General features: G+C 41.5%; 2 protein-coding genes across 5 annotated transcripts in view; one reads left to right on the top strand and one right to left on the bottom strand.

The window, feature by feature from the left end:
* Window positions 1–7,816, bottom strand: part of MKKS (McKusick-Kaufman syndrome) — a 33,625-nt gene extending 25,809 nt beyond the window's left edge. For 2 of the 4 annotated variants that reach the window (XM_032295414.1, XM_032295415.1), the window contains exon 1: window positions 7,683–7,816. The gene's annotated coding sequence lies outside the window, so the exon portion shown is untranslated. The remainder of the gene's footprint in view (window positions 1–7,682) is intronic. The other 2 variants (XM_032295417.1, XM_032295416.1) reach the window with 2 other exon arrangements.
* A 929-nt stretch (window positions 7,817–8,745) lies between these two features.
* SLX4IP (SLX4 interacting protein) overlaps window positions 8,746–19,510 on the top strand; it is a 199,322-nt gene continuing 188,557 nt past the window's right edge. The window contains exon 1 of the mRNA XM_032295418.1: window positions 8,746–9,023. The gene's annotated coding sequence lies outside the window, so the exon portion shown is untranslated. The remainder of the gene's footprint in view (window positions 9,024–19,510) is intronic.

The raw sequence follows: 19,510 nt of genomic DNA, 5'->3' as shown, positions 1-19,510 counted from the left end.
CCATGTTGCCCAGGCTGGTCTCAAACTCCTGGCCTCAAATAATCTGCCTGCCTCAGCCTCCGAAAGTGCTGGGATTACAAGCATAAGCCATGCGTGGCCCCTGGTATGTCCTTCTGATTTTCATGTCAGGTGTATAAAAGGTTAACAGTTGTTGTTTCACTTGTCGAAAACTGGAGGGCATTTTACAGTTCTGGAAGTAAGAAAAAGAAAAAATCAGAGGGCAAAAAAGTCTATATCCTCCAAAACCACATCTGCGACCTACTTATGGTTGAGATTAGCTGGGCTAGTTCAGTTTTCTTTAATTTAGTTCCAAGTATAGAATGATAGCAAGAGATTAATGAACAGAAGAGGGAGAAGCTTGCTATACGTCTACCTCATTACAAATACTGTAATCTTTTTGAGTAGCTCTAAAGGCCAAGAAAAAACTGACACACACACACACACACACACACACACACGTACAAGATAGTAAAGGGCAAAAAGGCAAGTAAGCGTCTTAGAACTTCCCAAACAGCTGGATATAGCTATCTGATTATTCTATCTAGCACGGTATTGGTTAAAGCCATCAAGTTTTGTTATGTTCTCTTCAAAATTAGGCCTAAAACAACCTGGATGCAGGGAATGCTACATGGAAAGTCCTCACTCATTTTGCCTAGCGGGCTTGCTGGGCGCCATCTGCTGGTCTTTTGGACACAGTGTAAAATGGACTCTGGTCTTAACTGCTGTTCTGCTTTAAGTATACGAAAAAATAGTAATTAAAAAAAAAAACTTCCACTGAATGTAACTTAATTATGAGGAGAACATTAGATAGAATATTAAAAACCAATTAACTCAGCTCCTGTGATTATGAAACTTTATGAAGTTTACGGGAATTGTATTATGCCTTTTACAATGACAATATTGGTTTTAGGTATTTGTGTATTCTTCATTCCTGAATTCTAATCATCAACATTAAAAAGTTATTGTTCTCCTCAATTTTTAACACAGCAGTTTGAATTGTGGCATTTTTTGTGAAAGGACTGCACGTTGTCTTCAACTGTCCCTAGGCAATGAACTGACATGGTAAATAGAACAATAGTTTTCCTTTTTCTTTTCCAACTCTATCACCTAAAATAACACTCATTTTGCTGGACTTCTCTGGTCTCGTAAAAACACACAGCCCAAAAGCAATACTGTCAACTCTTGAAGAACCAACGGATAGTAACTGAGTTCTAAAGTTTTCCTTCTGCAAATCCTACCACCTTCCCCACCATGCCATTCAAAGTTATCTTGACCTATATCCAAGAGCTGGGCCGCTAACAGCACAGCCAAGTGAGGAGTGGATCTGTAGACAGAAGGCTGAACAGGTATGTGTAATTACCTTACGTTTTTTGCTATTCCCCCCTGCCCACTGCTGTGAATTTAATGTATTTGTAAATAAAAATATACCGAAAGCATTCTAAGTCTTAAATGGGGGTTTCACTAATTGTGGACAGTCTCAAATATTAAGCAAGTGATTAACAATTGAAAAGTGAAAACTAGCTTACCAGCAAGTTGTGGTTTATCAAATGGTTATAGTGGTTTATAGAGCTGAGAATCCTTTCATACCCTTTCACTGTTTTTACACCCTGGCTGCCATTTGATGCTGATGACTGACTGGTGGAGGAGGGGAAGTAGGTATCATGCAGATAGCCAGATTGTTCCAGTTCAAATACCTAGATGACTGGGCCCTTAGTGCTATAGCAAAAACTTTACTTATTCCTGGTTTGTTCTGAATCCCTAAAGAGCCCATGTTTTCTAACCTTCATTTTCAAGATTTTAACTGTATGCTCCACCTTCATTTCTGCAGATAATCTATTGGCCAGAGGACATTATGGCTATTTGGGTATGAACACCTCTAACTTGCTGTTCCCATATGTAAAATCCTATGCATCTTAACTCTCAACTAAATCTCCTTCCAGGAGGGCATGGTGGCTCATGCCTGTAATTCCAGCACTCTAGGAATGCTGGTGGATCTAGGTGGATCACTTGATGTCAGGATTTTGAGATCAGCCTGGCCAAAATGGTGAAACCCCATTTCTACTAAAAATACTAAAAAATTAGCTGGTCGTGTGGCATGCACCTGTAATCCTAGTTATTTGGAAGGCTGAGACAGGAGAATCGCCTGAACCCAGGAGGCAGAGGTTACAATGAGCTGAGATCATGCTACTGCACTTCAGCCTGTGCAACAGAGTGAGGCTCCGTCTCAATAAATAAATAGGCCTCCTTCCCTGCTGTCTCGGAAGAACTGGTACTCCTATTACCTATGTTCCAGTCCCACTTTCTACGGTGTCTTTGGGGTTCTAACTTCATTATCCCCTCTCATCTACCTCCAACCTTCTACTCTTAAGGACCTTTCTCCTTTGCATAACCATGACCATTTTTCTCCACTGAAAAGAGTCAAAAACAAATTTCCTAAGGCAACTGTCCTTTACCAGTCTTCCTTCCCAGTACTACACAATCTCTTTCCTTTCAAATAATGAATGCATTTTTTCCTAGAGTCACTTCCCATTCCATTTCTCAAACTCAAGCAATCTGCTTTTGGTCTGTTCTCCATGAAAAGTGTTCTGACCATAAAGATCACCAATCCTTCCCCTTACATAATCTCTCTGTAGCCTTTTGATGTGTTCTTGAAACTCCTAAGCACTCAGGAACTAAGTACTGTTCCTTCCTAGTCTCCTTGAATGGCCTGCTGGGTTCCATCGAGATTCATCCTTATCAGAGATCTGTCTTTGGTAGTGTTTGTTTCCTGGCTAGTCTCATTCAATCCCCAAACTTCTATGATCATGCATCCACTCTGGCTCTCACATGTTCATCTCCAGCTTAGACCCACATAATAAACTGCTACTGTTCATCTTTGAGCTAACCGTCCCCACAAATAGTCTCAATTCGTCTCATATAAAATCAAGTCCTCTCCCTCCTAAACTGCTGCTCCACCGGGATTTCCTGTTTTCGTTAACAAAAAGCATTATCTACTAAGCCATTCAATTCAGAAATCTGGATATATAGTGGACTCTGCCCTTTTTCTTATGCTCCTCGTCAACTCAGTCCCCACAACCTGCCATTTGACGAGAGTGCTTCTTTACATAACCTCTCCTCCCCAGGGTCACAGTCCAGACCCTTGTACCCTCTCACATGATCTCCTTGCTTTGAGTCCAGTGGTTCTCAAAGTGTGGTCCCCTCAACAGTACCATTAGCATCTCCTGGGAATTTATTAGAAAGGCAAATTATCAAGCTGCCCCTGACCTACTGAATCAGAAACTCTAGGGTGGGGTCCAGTAATCTGTGTTTTAAATAATTCTTCAGGTAATTCTGAAGCTAAAGTTTGAGACCCACTGTTCCAATCTACCTCCACTAATCCATTCTCTACAATTCTGATAAAGCCATCTTGCAAAAAAACCCAAATCTGATTGTATTCCTGCTTTGCTTAGAAGTCTTTAGTGACATTTTTGACTCGAGTGAAATCTAAATATCTTGGTACAGCAGAAAAAAAGTCCACTAGGATCTAGATGCTGCCTACCAGTTTTCAGAAAGTCAAGCACTTTAAATCATTTTTGTAAGAATGCAGTCATGTAGTGATTAAGGGATGAGCTGTAGAATCATACTACCTGGCTTTGAATCTTCACTTACCACTTTACAACTGGCTGTGTAGCCTTGGATGAGTCACTTAACCTCACTATGCTTCAGTTCCATCATGTGTACAATGTGAATAATAACGTCCACATGACGAGCTTCCTGTGCAGTTATCACAATACTTGGTGCTTAGTCTGGGCTCAGTAATTGTTAGCTATTATTATTTTGATTATGTCAAAAAGAAAAAAAGCATTACTGGAATTAACCTGTAGTATAGCAAGAACAGGAGAGGACTAGAATTAATGCCCCAACTAAGGGAAGTGGTCCCCATAAAGGAGGGCTTGCTTCTCCAGGCAGTTTCCGTTAGTTAGCTATGAATAAAAATACCCAGTCTCCAGAGAGAGGTTCTCAGGTGTCTGGGCTTTGACTAGTGTAGATAGAATCTGGTAATCAGATTCTAGGATATTACAGTACAGATAACAGTCAAGCCTCTAAAGTGAGAGCCAGGAAAGTGGTGAAGGAAGTCAGAAAACTAAAAGACACAGAGCAAAGCAACAAAGACGGGAATAATTTCATGTTTGTTTCTCTAATAACAGTTAATAGAGCAGCCAAGTGATTAAATGTGAGAAACCTACTATGACTGAAACATGGTCTACATTTTCGGAAATGCTGTCGGTCGCCTAAGAGCAAACGCACTGAGTTATGGTGAGAATCAAATTCTAGGCCGGGCGCGTGGCTCACACCTGTAATCCCAGCACTTTGGGAGGCTGAGGTGGGTGGATCACCTGAGGTCAGGAGTTTTGAGACCAGCCTGGCCAACATGGGGAAACCCCGTCTCTATTAAAAATACAAAATTAGCATGGCATGGTGGCACATGCCTGTAATCCCAGCTACTCAGGAGGCTGAGGCAGGAGAATCCCTTGAACCCGGGACACGGAGGTTGCGGTGAGCCGAGATACGCCATCGCACTCCAGACTGGGCAACAACAGCAAAACTCTGTCTCAAAAAAAAAAAAAAGAGAATCATATTCTAACCTCCAGCACAAATTAGTTATGGTCTTGGACAAATTACTTCTCTCCTGCCTTAAGAGCTCAATATCATGATCTGAAATAGGGGGCCATATTAAGAAGATAACTATATATATTCATAGCGTAGTACAGTGCCTAGCATGTGGGAAGTGCTCAATACTTGGCAGGTATTACTTTTATTGGGAATATATTATCTTACAAAGCATATATAAAAATAGGCACCTCTGGAGGTTCCTGCTTGATCAAAGTAGTTATATATATTACCATCGAATATTTTGACTAAAACTGAGTTCTAACTTATGAAAAGAGCAAATATTGTAAAGACAAATCCAAACACAGTTATGTATCCCATGTTTACATCATTTAGGGATTAGCAATTTTTACTTCAAATATGTATGAGACTAATTCTACCCAAATGCTCATGTAGTGTCTATTAGGTGCTAGCAAGACTATTAGGCTCAGGGGGACCTACCAAGAAGAGTAAGGCATGATTCTTATACTGAAGGAGAATACAGGTTTGAGAAGATCACAGGACAATCTTATTAAAACATAATTCAATGCTGTACAGGATCAAAAAACCAAACCAAACAAAAGAAAACCCCCACAAAAAACTGTATAGATTAAGTTTTCCCCAAGTTTACTCATTTTTCAAAATCATAGTTCTGATTTTTTCCTCTATCCTCCTCTGAATTAGACTCAATCCATTTTTACTTACTACATCTTTAGTTACAGCAGGGAGTCAAGATCTAGAAAAGCTAGTCACTGCCACCCACTATAACAGAAGGTAGCAGCCACTTGTCTTTTTTGCTGTATTCTTAGTGCACAGCAGAAAAGTAGAGAATCTTGTTCCCTTTGTTCCACACAGGGTGGCTTATTCTTGTGCTTCAGCTCTTAGCTCAGATGTCACCTCCTCAGAGAGCCTTTCTCTGAGTATTCAATCTAAAGTTTTTTTCCTCTCTCCCTCCCCATTATTCTCTCTCATGTGTTTCCTTCAATGCCTTACCTTTGCGGTAAATGCTGTGATGTGCCACCCTGACCACCCTAAGGAATGAAAGGCTTATTTCCCCAGTGCCTGGAAGTGCTGAGACAGACCTCAGCTGCCAGCCTCCATCCATGATTGATTTGGCTGAAGAGAATTGAAGTTAGGCCCTTTCCAAGGCAACAGCATCCAATGACAGATCAATGCAGGGCTATAAAGGCCTGGCCCTTCCCTTCAACTCTGAAGGGCCAACCCAGTGCTAGAGTTCCTGTGCGATTGGTGGAGAACATCCTTGGGACTTGGATAAGGCTTAACTTTTTCTGTCTGCCCAATTCTGCTTCCTTTCTTCCTTGGTAATTGTCCAAAAGGTCTTATTAAAGTCCTGCCTCCAAATCTCCTCAGAGTCTGATTCTCAGGAAACCCAACCCAAGACAATCTAGAAACATCTTGTTTATTATCAATGTATAATCACCCCTCAGTATCCCTGGGGGATTCCATCCAGGAACCATCATGGAGACCTAAATCCAGATGCTCACGTTCCTGATTAAAAAATCATGTAGCAGGCTGGACGCCATGGCTCACACCTGTAATCCCAGCACTTTGGGAGGCCGAGGCGGGTGGATCACCTGAGGTCAGGAGTTCAAGACCAGTCTGGCCAAAATGGCAAAAAAGCCATCTCTACTAAAAAATACAAAAATTAGAGCCGGGTTTGGTGGCGGGCACCTGTAATTCCAAACTACTTGGGAGGCTAAGGCAGGAAGAATTGCTTGAACCAGGGAGGCGAAGTTTGCAGTGGGCAGAGATGGCGCCACTGCACCCCAGCCTGGGCGACAGAGCGAGTCTCTTCATCTCAAAAAAAAAAAAAAAAAAAATCGTGTAGTATTTGCACAAAACTTACCACATCCTCCCATGTACCTTAAATCATCTCCTGACTGCTTATAATATCTTATATAACGTTAAACACTACGTAAGTAGTTGTTATACTGCAGTATTTAGGGAATGAGAAGAAAAAAGATCTGCACATGTTCAGTACAGATGCAACCATCTTTTTCTCCCCCCAGAATATTTTTTCTTTCCTGGCATGATCTTGGCTCACTGCAACCTCCGCCGCCAGGCCTCAAGCTATTTTCCTGTCTCAGACTCCCAAGTAGCTGGGACTACAGTAGCGCATCGCTGAGCCAGGCTCATTTTTTTTTTGTACTTTTAGTAAGATGGAGTTTCGCCATGTTGGCCCGGCAGACCTCAAACTCCTGACTCAAGTGATCCGCCCACCTCAGCCTCCCAAAGTTTTGGGATTACAGGTGTGAACCACAGAGCCCTGCTGCCCCAGAATATTTTCTTTCCGCACTTCGTTGAATCCACAGGTGCGGAACTCATGGATAGGGAGAGTATTGTTTCTCCCCCATCACTAGAACATGGAGTCAGGGTCAGGGTTGTGCATGTCCATCTTGATCACTGCTGTATCTACTAACTCGGCAGTGCTGAGACACGTGTATTATCTGTTCATAGGTAAACTGACTATGTTAACAAATGAATGAAACCGTCATATTGAGAGTCTCCAAAACGGCAAAAGGATTTGGGTACAGTCTCATCTGGGAGGAAGATGAGCATGACCTCAAGGTCATCCCTGCAAGGTCCACGGCCGCTTTCAAGCAGCTGGCAGGACCATGCTGTACAAGGGTTTTGACGCCGTCGGAAGGTGGCCCCCACCTCCTGACAGCCTGGGGTACACCATGCACCCTCCAGACATGAGAGAGTTACACGGGGCCCCTCCCAGCGAGGAAGGTGACGAGGGAGTCACAGGTCCGGCGCAGCGCAGGTGGGAGCGCGGGGAGGCGCCACTCCTCCAGCTTTTCCCACCGGCGGGAAGACCTCCTCGCCGCCCGCAAGCATTTAGCATCTGCAGCTATTCTTTTTTTCACCTCCTACCAAAAGCCAGATTCCTCCTTGTCCCCGCCCCCAAATATCCTTCAGTGAGGACAAGGGCGACCTTTGGGGGTGGAGAGAGGCACCTACAAGCCCCTTCCCCTCTCATCGGCCGGACACAAAGCGGTCTTTTCCACCTGAAGTTCCAGCGCTCTCACCTGCCCACCAAACGCCACGCCGCCCCAGGCCGCCGCCGCCCGCAGGGACTAGGGACCGACCTCAAGCCGCAGCTGCCGCGGATCCCGACAGCCTTCGCGTTGCGCTGGGGAACAGAGCACGCGCAGCTCTGCGGAACAGAGCACGCGCAGCTCTGCGGTCGAGGCCGGGCCGCTCCCCGCTCGCTGCTCCGGATTTTCCAGGAAGCTCCAGCCAATTGTACCGGTGGCCGTCACCGGAAAAAACGGGGAGCGAAGTTTATTCAGCGTATAGTCCAGCAAATTATTGAAACTGAAATTTTAAAAGAACGCATAAATTTTAAATAACATATAAAAATGGCACAGCTTCTGCCTTTTGGTGAGCTGTTAATGATTTGTTAAACTAATGAACGAAGTCCACTGCGCTCTGCTCTCTGGCCTCCCAGACATGACCAATCACAAAGCGCCCGGATTTGTCGTTCAGCCCAGTATCCCTCCTCTCTGTGCGGTTATCTCGAAAATCAGGAGAAACGGAGTTACCCTCCAGTCACTCCCGGGATCGGGTTTGGGGAGCGGACATGCGCAGTGAGAGCTAGTTGCCTTCTACTAAAGCATATGAGGGCTTACGGGGAAGTGCAGACCTTCTTCAGCAGGGTGCTTTTCACAGATTAGATAATTCATCCGTTATTCCCCATCCTGCTTTTGGGTTCCAGGACAAACCTTTTATTCTCTTTTAACATTAAAAAAACATAGCGTAAGTTATGTTTAAATTTCCATTGAAGTTTATCTGGCACGTTGAAAGCTACGTTTCCCATAATCTTCCGCACCGAATACAGTATACGTTCCATTCTTAAGCTAGTAAATTTCCGATGTTAAGAAAACATACCACAGAAAAGCGTTTTTTTCTCTCGGTCAGTTCGACAGCCTAGCACTGTGGGTTACCGTGATTCGTTACCTGCCAATCTTAGTCATTGGGTTCCCAGCCTGCGTCTGCCGCCATTTTTGTTTTGGGTCCTCTTTGAAAGCCGCGAGATTCTAGACAGAGGCCATTTTTCTTTTGGGCAGATTCCACAGAATACCAAAGGGTTTTGTCGCCATCTTAAAGCCTGGCTGTGGCCTCAATCCGACAGTGAAGCTGCTCAGATCATCTTGTGTTTGGGCGGCGGTTGAGTTCCCAAACGCGCGCGGAGACCCTGGGAAGGAGGAAGTAGGCGCGAACGTGATTCTTCTAAGGTTCAAAAGGTTGGCTGCAGTGCCGGCTACCTGTGTATTCCGAGTTTCCACAGCTAGGTGCTACTTCACCAGTGACCCTGGACAGTAACAAAACATATAAAAACCCGAGCCCAAACCCCGCCACCAGCATAGGTAAGCACATGGACCTCTGGCAACCTCATATGTTCCTTCACGTGAACTGAACTGTTTGTCCATCCATCTCCTTCCTCCTGGTTTTTTGCTTTGATTTTTTGAGACTTTAACGAATCGTTCTCCCTGTACTTCCACCTTTCTTCCTTGTTTTCAAAAAGCCAAAAAGTTGCTAAACATCAGGGTGCCGTGACCACGGGCTTTGACTTAACTTCGGACAAAGGGAATTCAGTAGATGGGCCCGGTATTTGTATCAAATCATGGCAACCTGCATCTAGAAGTACAAATACCGCCCCCTCCCCAGACATTTTTGGGGATGTGACGTAAATAGATTGCGTTTGTATATACTTACCATTCTTCATTTATTCAGTGCATTTATTGAGTACCTAATTTGTGCTAGATCGTAAGGATTCAGCAGTTAACTAAAAAATCCATTAACTCATGGAGCCTATATTTTATCACCTTGAGCTCTACTAGGTTGAGAGAAATAACAGTATTTTATGGTTCTTAGCACTGCTAGACTATATAAACAAGTATTTGCTTTCTCCTTCCCTTGAACCCTGTTTTTCACTTTTATTTTTAAATTATTTTTGGCCTGGAGTAGGAATTAATTGTATTGACGCTTATTTATTGGATCCTAGACATAATGATATTTGTAAGCCAGTTGGCTAATGTTACACGCAATGTTCCAGTTATACAGGGCTTTGTTGCTCAAAGTTTGGTCCACCTACCAGCAGCATCAGCATCTCCTAGGAGCTTGTTAGAATTGTACTTCATGGCCAGGTGCGGTGGCTCACACCTGTAATCCCAGTACTTTGGGAAGCAGAAGCAGGCCGATCACCTGAGGTCGGGAGTTTGAGAACAGCCTGACCAAAGAGAAGAAACACCGCCTCTACTAAAAACACAAAATTAGCCAGGAGTGGTGGCGCATTACTGTAATCCCAGCTACTTGGAAGGCTGAGGCAGGAGAATTGCTTAAACCTGGGAGGCGGAGGTTGCGGTGAGCCGAGATCGCACCATTGCACTCCAGCCTGGGCGACAAGAGCAGAAGTCCGTCTCAAAAAAAAAAAAAAAAAAAAAAAAAAATTGCACTTCATGCCTCACCCCAGAGCTGTTGAATCATGCTGAATCAGAATCTTCCTCAAGAAGTGCATCTTAAAGTTCAAGAAGCATTGATTCAGGTCATGGGCTAAATATATAGCCCTTTCTTTTTTTTGAGACGGAGTCTCGCTCTGTTGCCCAGGCTAGAGTGCAATGGCTCGACCTCGGCTCACTGCAACCTCCGCCTATTAGGCTCAAACTATTCTCCTGTCTCGGCGTCTCCAGTAGCTGGGATTACAGGTGTGCGCCACCATGCCCAGCTAATTTTTGTAGTTCTAGTAGAGACAAGGTTTCGCCATGTTGGCCAGGCTGGTCTCGAACCACTGACCTCAGGTGATCCACCCGCCTCGGCTTCCCAAAGTGCTGGGATTACAGACGTGAACCACCGACCCTGGCCTGGCCCATTCTTTCTTCAGCCCATGCTTCTGAACTAGAGTCACAGCGTATTATCAATTATTTCCATGTTCTAAATGCAGTGGATATTTGACAGGTTTTTCTGTGCTTTTAATTCATTGACTTGATGTTAAGATGTCAATTTAGCATTCCAAAAAGTTGAAAAGAGATTTTGTCATCCCAATATATTTTTATGTAACTTCTGTTATGACATAACATCGAAATGTAGGGTTTTCTCTAATAAGTCTTAACATCCAATTTGCCACTGGTTTGCATTTTTTTTTTAAGTTGTTTATTGTGCTTCTTGCTTTCTCTTGTCTTGAATGCATATTTGTACTTCTGATATATTAAAAGTTGAACTCAAAAGTTTGCATGTGGACAGCAGTTCAATACTGACTTGGAAAACCTTTGGCCGTGATTTACCAAAGCTTTTTGTGGCACCTTGCTTTCTTTTGTCTTCCCATTTTATTTCTTTTTAAATTTTTTTGAGACAAGGTATAACCCTGTTGCCCAGGCTGAAGTGCAGTGGCGGGACTATAGCTCACTGTAACCTCCAGCTCCTGGGCTCAAGCATCCTTCTGCCACCACCTGTCAAAGTGCTGGATGAGAGGAATGAGCGACTGCACCCAGCTGCCTTCTGTCTTTCTTTAATGAGAAATCTAAATCGAGAATTCTCAACCTTAGCTGCACATAACAATCACCTGGGGAGCTTTAAAAACAGACTCCAGACCTGTATCTGCCGAGATTGAGATTCTCTGGCTGAAATTAAGGAACCAGTAAGAAGTATGAGGAAAGAGAAAGAACTTTTACTTTTTATGTTTCTATGTTAGATTTTCTCTCCCTTATGGTGTTACTTAAAATAATCAGGATTTTGAAAACCATGAAAACAATTGGATTAAGAATGTGAGGAACCAGCTTTCCAGGAACTGGTCAACTTGCCAGTTATTTGCTCTTTCCTAAGAAAGTTGTCTAGCCTTTCTGCCTCTCCTTCCTTCATCTATTAATTGGGAAAAGAAGGCCACTGTTGTTTTTTATTTTGTTTCATGTGATGTTGCCGATTGTAGTGAATATTTATATTCTGTGAGTGTAAGAAAAAAAAGTATTTTACAAGTGCAATATTCATTGCTTCTAGTGTTCACATACCTTAGATTGTGTATGGCAGTAGAGGGTAATGGGTTAGGAAATTAACTCTGAAGCTAGATTCCCTGGGTTCAAATTCTAGCTCCTCTGCTTGTCAGCTGTGTGACTTTGATCAGATTACTTATCCCTTCAGTGCCTCAGTTTCCTCATCTGTAAAATGGGGTTAATGTGAGCATTAGATGAATTAATACAAGAAAAATGCTTGTAATAGTGCCTGGCACATAGTCATAGCCATGTAAATATTAACTGTTGTTAAATTTTATTATAATTAAATTTCTGAGTTTTAAGGTTTTGTTCATGCCTGCAAATTTCCAGAGGAAAGGTATTACAGTTCTGTTACTTTTCAGGATATGAATCAGTTTGGAAAAGAGGGTGATGTAAACAATATACCGGGCCAGGCTTTTTTTTTTCTTTAAGTATTTTTTAAACAGTTTTATTGAGGTAAAATTGTCATAACAGTTAACTGCACATATTAAAGTATACAATTTGATATGTTTTTATGCCAGTGAAACCATCACCATATCAAGATAATGAACCTATCAATCACCCCTAAAAGTTTCCTCTTGCTCCTTTGTCATCCCTCCAGCCACTCTTCCAGGAAACCTCTGATCTATGATCTATCACTGTAGATAAGTTTGCATTGCATTTCCTAGGTTTTTTTTTTTTTTTTTTTTTTTGAGATGAAGTCTCCCTCTGTCACCCAGGCTGGAGTGCAGTGGTGCAATCTTGGCTTACTGCAACCTCGATCTCCTGAGTCCAAGCGATTCTCCTGCCTCAGCCTCCTGAGTAGCTGAGTTACAGGTGTGCACCACCACACCCAGCTAATTTTTGTTTGTATTTTCAGTAGAGATGGGGTTTCACCATGTTGGTCAGACTGGTCTCCCACTCCTAACCTCAAATGATCTGCCCAACTTGGCCTCCCAAAGTGCTGGCATTACAAGAGTGGGCCACTGCGCCCAGCTACATTTCCTAGGTTTATCTAACTGTAATCTTGGAGTATATGGTTTTTTGGGGGTGAGGGTTAGCCTGGCTTCTTTCATCATCATCATCTTTTTTTTTCTTAATTTTTTTTAGAGAGGATCTTGCTGCTCTTGAACTCCTGGTTTCAAGCTATCCTCCTGCCTCAGCCTCCCAAAGCACTGGTATTATGGGCATAAGCCACTGTGCCTGGCCATCATAATTATTTTGAAAACCATCTTTGCTGTTGGAAGTTTTGATAGTTTATTCCTTTTTAATTACTGAGTGGTATTCCATTGTGTAGATATGGAATAATCTGTTTATACATTCACCAATTGATGGACATTTGGGTTCTTATTTTCACAATACTCATTCTCACATTGCTTTGTTCTTCTCTAGCTAATTTTAATTAAACTTTTTTTTCTTTTCTCTTTTTTTTTCAGACTGGGTCCCACTCCAGTTGCCCAGGCTGGAGTGCAGTGGTGTGATCTTGGTTTGCTACATCCTCTATCTCCTGGGTTCAGGTGATAATCATGCCTTAGCCTCCTGAGTTGCTGGGACTACAGGTGTGCACCACTGTGCCTGGCTAATTTTTTGTATCTTTAGTGGAGATGAGTTTTTGCCATGTTGTCCATACCTGTCTCAAACTCCTAGACTCAGGCAGTCCTCCTGCCTCTGCCTCCCAAAGTGCTGGCATTACAAGTATGTGCCCCGGGGCCTGGCCTAAAATTTTTTTTTAGAAGTTTAATTATTTGATAATCAAGCCTTGTATATACAGTGAAACCAAGAGGTTACATACGTCTTCATCTTTGCTGTTGTATAGTTTTTTTTTTTTTTTTTTTTGAGACGGAGTTTCGCTCTTGTTACCCAGGCTGGAGTGCAATGGCGCGATCTCGGCTCACCGCAACCTCCGCCTCCTGGGTTCAGGCAATTCTCCTGCCTCAGCCTCCTGAGTAGCTGGGATTATAGGCACACGCCACCATGCCCAGCTGATTTTTTGTATTTTTAGTAGAGACGGGGTTTCACCATGTTGACCAGGATGGTCTCGATCTCTTGACCTCGTGATCCACCCGCCTCGGCCTCCCAAAGTGCTGGGATTACAGGCTTGAGCCACCGCGCCCGGCCTGTTGTATAGTTTATGAATTAATGTTTTGTGAATGAAACGTGGCTTTTTAAAAATGCAAAATGTGTGCATTGACTTTTAAGTGGATTGTTATTTCTTGATATCTATGTGTCTAATCATTTTAAGCTATATTAAATCTCAAGTCTACTTTTTAGAGGTTGAGGACAATAATTCATGCACATGAAGAAACCCACTTATTAGGTAGCAAAGCAGAGATCTATGACTAAAATGTTGTAAAACTCTCCTTTGTCAGGGAGATGGAGAATACCACTTGTATTTTGAGTTGATGTAAGTATATTTCTAAAGTCTTTTTGCTTCTATTATGTAAAAGCGGTTACTTGTGTTTATTTTAGTATTGACATTTTGTGCTTGAATAAATCAGAGGTGGTTTAAAATTGGATTTGAGTGATATTATAGATAATATATAGAATATGGCTATTATAGTATCTTGGACACAGAAGCTCATTTGTGTCACTTTTGATTTATCTTCTAGTTAGAAAAGATTGGATTTTTTTTTTTTTTTTTTTTTTTTTTTTTTTTTAATGCATTTAAAAATTATTCTGGATCCGGCGCGGTGGCGTATGTCAGTTATTCCAACACTTTGGGAGGCCGAGGTGGGTAGATCACTTGAGATCAGGAGTTTGAGATCAGCCTGGCCAACATGGGGAAACCCTGTCCCTACTAAAAATATAAAAATTAGCTGGGCATGGTGGTCCACACCTGTAATCCCAGCTATTTGGGAGGCTGAGGTAGGAGAATCGCTTGAATCCACAAGGCAGAGGTTGCAGGGAGCCACGATAGTGCCACTGCACCCCAGCCTGGGCAACAGAGACTCTGTCTCAATAAAACCTAAAAACTAAAAATAAATAAATTATTTTTAATTTATGTAAAATAAAATTATTCTTGGGTATATAGTTTTCAGAGTTTTTATCAGTGCAGTGAGATTTATAATCACTATTGAAATCAGTACATGGAACATTTCCATCAGCTCCTTCCTCCCCATTTCCCTTCTGCTACCCCTTCGTAGTACCCCTTACCCCTCCGTCTTTGGCAACCAGTAATCTATTCTCTATCATGACAGTTTTTGTGTTGAAATGATTAGATTTTAAAACTATTTAATTAATGATTATCAGAACTTTTTTTTCTATGGTAAAGGCAACTGGAAAACATTAGCTATCAGAGGAGGTCTTGGGTTACAAAGTGGATTGATCATGTGCTGTTTGCTTGTGCCCTTGGTGTTATAATGATTCTGTTTAACAGACTGAGCACTGTGTATCAGGCACTGGGCTCCCGTACTTACATATCTGATCTCATGTAATCCTTACAGGAGCCATGAAATAGAAACTGTTGTTATTATCCCATTTTAGAGGTAAGAAAAGTAGAGGCATAAAGGAGTTGAATAGCCTGCCTGAGGTCATATGAAGAATCAGTTTGAAGGGATGTGTTTTACAAGAACCTAAGGACATGCACCAGGTGTGGGTGCCTATCCCTGTTTCTGACTAGGTATTAAATAAAAACTAGATTCGGGCCAGACAGAGTGGAGTCATGCCTGCAGTCCCAGCGCTGTGAGAGTCTGAGGTGAGCGGACTGCTTGAGTTCAGGAGTTAGAGAACAGCTTGGGCAATACAGCAAAACCTCATCTCTACAAAAAATACAAAAATTAGCTGGGCATGGTGGCTTACACCTGTAGTCCCAGCTACTCGGGAGGCTGAGGCAGGAGGATCACTTGAACCTGGGGAGGTTGCGGTTGCAGTGAGCTGTGATTGCACCACTGCATTCCAGTCTGGGCGACAGACCAAGACAGAGTCTCAAAACAACAACGAAAACCTACTAGATTCTGCCTATTAATAAAGCACCCCATCTAGTGGTTGGTGGGAATTTTCTGTGGGCACAACAGGAAGGGGAGGCTCAGATCATGGGTCAACTGACTAGGTTGAGGGTATAGAGTAACTAAAAGGTAGGACTGTTCCATGGAATTAATCTTGGTAGAGTATTCAACGTTTGACGTACATTTAATGACAAAAGATTTTTTAAAGTTCTAATTTTTTTTGTTACTTGCATTATCCTCTTTCCCTTGTTGAAGCTGATGTGTTTGTTTTTGTTTTTGTTTTGTTTTTTATAAGTAAACTTTGGCATTCAGAATTACCATATGAATAATAGCAAAAGCTAATTCTTTTTTACACGGAAGTTACCTTTTCCAACTTTATCTGAGTGGTCACCAGTGAGGCCTTCGCTCATTTGTCATTTTTCCTTGGTCTTTTGTTAAGTTTATGATTCATTCCTTGATATTGGTTGTTTTGGTGATAAGGTCGGCGCACGTGTTAGGAGAGGACAGCAATGAAATAATTTCTCATTCTTATTATAGTTGTAACCTCGGACATTCTAGGGCCTTTGTTGTTTTCTGTTTCTGCTCCCATAGCTAATGAAAGTTTTTTAAGATGATAGAAAGGAGCATAATAATTTCCTAGATAAAATTTGAAATCTAGAGATTAGAAGCTTGAAGTTAATTTCTGGTCTATTTAATGAGAGCAGTTGCTTTTGCTTGTGACACAGGCCAGCAACCCTCGAAAGAAGACAAATGTGAATTCCAGAGTGCCTTAGATTTTCCCACAGTATAATCTAGAGGGTCATTGACTTTCTTTATTAGAGTTTATCTCTGCTTTGTATTTAAATGACAGGACAATCATGTGATATTGTTTAATCTACTTCCATTCCCTCCCCAAATTAATTTTTTAAAGCTCTTAGGATCTTTCCTGCCCCGCCAAAAACACACATGTACTCATATTTTTGGTTGGGTCATACCCAATGAAAGTCTCCTCTTTGTGAAAGAATGCCTGTTTTCAGGCCTCAGAGAGTGAACTGAAAAATGCAGAATAGAAGATGAGGCATCATTTGTAAGATTTATAATATACTCTAACTTCTCAGCATGTTTACGTAAATTATATGCTTTCACATATTTGGAAAATTGATCTTTTGGGGTTGTCCTACATGTCTTTAAAACAGGCAACAAAATAAAAATACCACTGAATTTAGACTTGAATTGCCAGCTCCGGTAGCAAAGGTTTCTTAACATTTATTCTGTAAACCTGGGCACTGAGCTTGCTACATTCTCCTGAAAGCAACTTTGAGGGCCTAGGAAAATAATCATTTAAGATGCATTGTTACTCTGTGTGTGTGTATGTGTGTGCGCGTGCATGTGCATGTGCAGGTTTGCTCTTTAGTGATCAGTAAAACACAAATTTAGAAAAGCCTGAGGATGTTCCCTGATTTAAAACTTAATTAATATAGAAGCTAATAATATATTTTCCATTCAAACGAGTGTTAGAATGCCAGTGTTTTAAAGACAAAGAAATGTATGCACCAAAAAATATCATCTTTGTGGCATAAACTTCAACCATACCTCTAATCTGTTGCCCATTATTTTCAATATGAAATACTAGGATCTTCTAGGTATGTGTTTATATGAATTACAACTCTCAACTTTGGCTGTATGATAGAAATAACTGAAGTGTTAATTATTTGGTGAAATAGGTCCAGAGTGCTTTGAACTCCTTTTCCAAAAGCTTACTGTGGAATATGGAATTTGGCGACAGTAAAGATATATTGGATAAATGGGTAAAAATCTGAAAAAAAAGAACACAGTCTGATTTAGTAACATCAGTGGACCCAAGTCAGTAAACTTTTAATGTATAACTGTGCCATACTCCAAGTATTAAAAAGGAGATGAATGGACCCTGTCCCTGGGAATCTTACAGTCAGGGAGAGAACCAGAGTTAGGTGTAGTTCAGTGGGCTGAGTGCGAGAGTAGAGGTGGTTCAGATGTGTCCCAGAGAAGGAGCAATTTACGGAGTTCATAGAAGGCTCCAAGGAACAGCTGGCATCTGAGTTGGGTCTCAGAGGATAACTCGCCTTAGGAGAGGACATTCCACAGTGCAGCATGCATGGGTGAAAGCAGGGAGAACTGGAGCTGCATGGTCAAGGACACGTGCCAGGAGCTGATTATGTAGGACATTACAGATCTGAAGTTGCCTGTGCCATAAGATGAAGATTTGGGCAGGGGCACTGATATGGTTTGGATTTATATTCCTAACCAAATCTCATATTGAATTGTAACCCCCAGTGTTGGAGGAGGGACCTGGTTGGAGGTTGTATCATGGGGGCAGATTTCCCACTTGTTCTCAGGATAGTGAGTTCTCAGGAACTTTGGCCGTTTAAAAGTGTGTAGCACCTCTCTCTTTGCTCTCTTCCTCCTGCTCCAGTCATATAGTGCTTGCCTGCCACCTTTTGCCTTCCAGCTAAGTTTCCTGAGGCCTCCCCAGCCATGCTTCCTATAGAGTCTGCAGAACTGTGAGCCAATTAAACCTCTTTTCTTTATAAATTACCAGTCTCAGATAGTTCTTTATAACATTTTAAGAACAGGCCAATACAAGCACCAAAAAAAAGGGCTTGTGATGCCATAGAAAATCCCAGTGAAGAGTTTTGAATAGGGCACTCATGCTCAGACACCTCTGATGACAGGTTTGGGGTTGGAGAAGTACAAGGATATAGATTAGAGGTACTTTAAGAGGCTGCAGTTGTTGAGGGGGGTGCTCAGGATAACCGTTTTTTTGGGGTCTGGATCTCCTGGCATCACCATGTGTTTTAGTCTACCTGTGCTGCTATAACAAAATACCTTAGACCGAGTAACTTATAAACAATATGAATTTATTGCTCAATACTGGAGAATGGGAAGTTCAAGATCAAGGCACCAGTAGATGCACTGTCTGGTGAGGGCTTGTTTTCTGCTTCAAAAATAATACCTTCTTGCTGTACCGTTACGTAAGGTAGGGAGACTGGGGAGCTTGTTTAAGCCTTTTTTAAATTAAAGGCACTGGTCCCATTTGTGAGGATTGAGCCCTCATTACTTACCACTTTCCAAAGTCCCCACCATTAATACTATTACATTGGGCATTAAGTTCCAACATGTGAATTTGGGGAGATACCAACATTTAGACCATAGCACCATGTTGTGATTTTTTCCTTCTCATGGGAGGCAGATGGGACCATCCATGACTGTCATCTGGATTGCCTTGAATCTGAGATGAATTTGCGAATATTGCTATATTAACAGCATTGTCTTATAATCTATGAACATGGGATATCTTTCCACTTAAGTCTTTAATTTCCTTCAATTATATTTTATGACTTTTGGTGTATAATTCTTGTACTTTTGTTTCATTTATTCCTAAGTATTCTTTTTCATGTTGTTTTGAATGGAATTTTAAAAAAATTTTATTTTAGGACTATTCATTGCTGGCATGTAGAGATACAGTAGATTTTAAAATATCATATATCCTACAACCTTGCTGAACTTATTAATTCTAGTAGTTTTTGATGATTTGTTAGGGTTTTCTATATATGAGAACATGTTGTTTATGAATAGACTTATCTCTTTCTTCCTGATATGGATGCTTTTTATTTTTCTTGCCTAATTGCCATAATTAGAACCTTTAGTACAATGGTGAATAAAAGTGACAAGAGCAGACATTCTTGTAAAGACATTGTCTCTCATCTTAAGGGAGAAAACATTTAGTCTTTATCAGTAAGTATGATTTTAGCACTTGGTTTTTCCTAGATGCCTTTTATCCGGTTGAGATAGTCCCTTCTATTCCTATTGTGTTGGCTTTTTTTTTTTTTTTTTTAAATTAAGAAAGCATTTTGGGTTTTTTTTGGGTTTTTTTTTTTTTTTTTTTTTTTTGGGTGGTTTTTTTTTTTTTTTTTTTTTTTTTTTTGGTGT

This window comes from Sapajus apella, unplaced genomic scaffold (assembly GCF_009761245.1).
Source record: "Sapajus apella isolate SASKATOON/1434 unplaced genomic scaffold, GSC_monkey_1.0 scaffold33, whole genome shotgun sequence".
NCBI classification, from domain to species: domain Eukaryota; kingdom Metazoa; phylum Chordata; class Mammalia; order Primates; family Cebidae; genus Sapajus; species Sapajus apella.
The sequence above is the reverse complement of the archived record's forward strand: the minus strand, read 5'-3'. Positions and strand labels throughout refer to the sequence as shown.